The 3303-nt window shown below is 36.0% G+C and overlaps 1 pseudogene; it reads right to left on the minus strand.

The window, feature by feature from the left end:
- Window positions 1-2897: 2897 nt before the first annotated feature.
- LOC113346526 lies at window positions 2898-2997 on the minus strand (annotated as a pseudogene).
- Between the last annotated feature and the right edge of the window lie 306 nt (window positions 2998-3303).

Consider the following 3303-nt stretch of genomic DNA (forward strand, 5'->3'; position numbering starts at 1 on the left):
CATCTTCAACATTCAAAAACCAGGATTTTGGCGGGAAACTAGTGCAGTTAAAGAACAGTTTTGGCAATCGTGATTTGAAGGAGTTTGAGGTCGATTAAACCTCTGATTTTCATAGGATAGACTCCTTATGGGTCTAGGAATCTGATATGGGTGTTTAAATCGATTAGACTGGGCTCAATCGACGGATTTTTTCTCACAACAGAAAATATGGAAAATCACGTGTGTGACCTGTTTTAGGGAATTTTAGAGAGATTAAAGCGTTGTAAACCTTCCCAAAGATTTGTATCTATCTAAGGAAGAGTTTAGAATAAAAAGGAAAGCTCATAAACGCGTAGAAATCCTAAAACAAGAAATTGCCGCAACTTGGCCGTGAAGAGAAGGAAAGAGATTTTGGAAGATTTGGGAGAGATTTAATCGATATTTTTGATATAAATAGATGTCTTGGGTCATATATAAGAGGTGTCGAGAGTTTGGGAACCTAAGGAGAGCCAGATAAGAAGAAATCAGAGCTTTACCAAACTCTGTTTCTGCTGCTGCTGCTGAAGAAGAAGAACGTGAAGAACATTGACGCTCGGTAAATAGTCGCAGAACAGTGTCGTTGTTTAACAGCTGAAGAACATTAAGCTGTTCAGTCTTATTTTAGGGTCTTAAAATCAGCGACAAGGCAACAGTTTTTCTGTAACAGTTCCATTGTAACAGCTGTTTTGCAACACCAATACACTGTTGCAAACAGTCTGTGTTATTACTTCACTCTTTTAATCATCTTTTGAGCAACAAACACACATTTTGAGATCATGATTAATATGAGGAGCTAAACCCTATTGCTGAGGTGATAGAGGAAGCTATTTTTCCAAAAAAAAAGTGGTCTATTCTATTTTATCTTTTTATTTGCAATAATTATATGATTATTTGCCTTCAACTATTATTGAATATGATTTTTATTTGAGTGATTGTGATCTATTTTGATGGAGTATGCTTAGTTTTAAGACTTTTGATGCTTCATACTTGGTATTTACAATTATTACTTTTGAAAATCTACTTGTTGTAATATTTTAGAATCAAATTAAACAAGAAAATTGCATAAATATAAGTATTGGTTTAATCACTTTGAACTTGGAAAATAGTGGAATCTTAGCCTCAGTGTTTCTTTTAGTATTGATATCATCTTTGATTGAGTTTACTATAATTTTTAGTGAGTTTTCTATTTTAATATTATAATTTAAGTCTAATTAATATCCTTCACAAGTCTGAGAATCGAACCACTTTTACCACTATCTACAAATCACATCAATTTTTTGCGCCGCCGACACGGACTTGTTTTTAGGGGTTTAGATTTTTTTTATTTTTTTTATTTTATTTTTATTATTTTTGTCCTTTTTATGTTTTTGGGTATTTATCTTGTGTCTACAGATTCTGGATCATAAAGAAAATTGAGCCAAGGAGTTTGGTGATTTCGTAAAGACTTGGAGCTAAAGATTAAAGCAAAAAGAACAGAAAAGAAGACAATTTTATTTTAGAAAATTTTAGTTTAGGGTTTGTTTATTCTATTTAAAAAAAACCGTATTAGGGTTTATTATTTTTGTAATTTTTCTTTATTTTTTTGGACTTTTGAACTTTTGGACTTTGGGACATTTTTTTTTATTACCCTACGGAAGGGTACTTTAAATATAAACTGTTTGCAGAGAAGGAGGACAATTACGATATTGTCTCTGCACCTTGGGTTCATACACTAGACATCAGAGTCAGTGGCCCGAGTCGACTACAACCGATTCATCCCCCTTCTGGAACGGGAGGTAAGATTCTAAACACTCGTGAATCCCTTGTCAGTGAGTTACTGGACTCCTTCGTATGCATATATGTTGAGGACTGAATACAGACATTTATTTTTCTAGTAAAGGGCAAGGCCTGGCCATACAAGATAAGGGTTCGGATTTCATCACCGTTCTCTTCTTACCTGCTTTAGGAACACGTAACTTACGTAAACCTAAGCCTAAAATTTTGACTAGAACGAGATCGATAGGGTAACGAGCTTAACAGGAAAGTCATTCGAAAAATATTGGTTACTCTTTTAAGCATACTTCGAAGTTGAATGCGTAACTGCGCCGCCTTGTAATACCGGTGAGGCCTTGGGTATCAAAGCTCCACCGAGCTTCCCTCGCCTCTATTCAACTTACGTTAACTCGGATTGATTCCAGAGGGGTTTGCTTAAATTGTAACGAATTCCCGTTCGAAGGATTAAGATCTGGTCTAGAAACAATATAAATGGAGCCATCATGCTTTTTGTTTGCTAGAAATCAATAGGTTTGATTTGGTTGAGTCGGCCTTGATCTGTGTTTGCTTACCCTTCCAATTTAGAAAATTCTATTGTATGCCTGAACGTAAAAGAGACACACTAGGTAGATTTGTTAAAGAGAAACCTAGTAGTTCGAAGCGTCTCGATTACCTTGATCTAGAAAGTACGGCTTTTAAAGAGTCCGTTTTTGAACGTTCTTTGACTGAGGAGAGAATCCATGTTGCTCCGATAGCGCCAGAAATGGCAACTTTGAAAGATTTGTTGAATCCAACTAGTACTACCCGTCCTTCGTGTATTAAGTTAGCTGAAACGGAGGCACCCTATGAACTGAAACCTGGGACCTTACAGATGCTCCCAATTTTTTTAGGGAAAGAAAATGAAAACCCTTATTACCATGTTAGGGATTTTGAGGAAATTTGTAGTACTCTAAGAATTAGAGGCTTAGATGATGATACTTTGAAACTTAGGTTATTCTCAATTTTCCTGAAAGATAAGGCCAAGTCGTGGTTGTATAGTTTGGACTCCGAGTCAATTGAGACATATGAACAACTTACATCTGCCTTTTTCAATAAGTTTTTCCCTAGGCACAAAATATCGTCTATTAGGACGCAAATATGCACATTTTCACAACAAGAGGGAGAATCTTTATATAGGTATTTGGAAAGGTTCAATGATTTATTATCCCAGTGTCCTCATCATGGTTTAAAAAAGGTTAGGCCAGTTCAGATCCTTTATGAGGGTTTAGATTATTCCACAACGACCATGGTTGAGTCTCTATGCACTGGTGGATTTGAAAACCAAACTGTTGATGCGGCGATGAAATTTTTTAATGAAATCGCCGAAAAAACCCATCAATGGGAAAATAGTAGGGCACCCCAGAAAACAATTCTTTTAAGTAGAGGAAACGTTAATAGGGTAGAAGGAGGCTATGAATCAGATGCCAAAATTGCTGCTATAGCAAAAAGGTTAGAAGCCTTAGAAGTGGGCCAGACTAGTGGTAGAGTGGAGCC

The sequence above is a fragment of the Papaver somniferum genome, unplaced genomic scaffold (assembly GCF_003573695.1).
Source record: "Papaver somniferum cultivar HN1 unplaced genomic scaffold, ASM357369v1 unplaced-scaffold_99, whole genome shotgun sequence".
Lineage (NCBI taxonomy): Eukaryota > Viridiplantae > Streptophyta > Magnoliopsida > Ranunculales > Papaveraceae > Papaver > Papaver somniferum.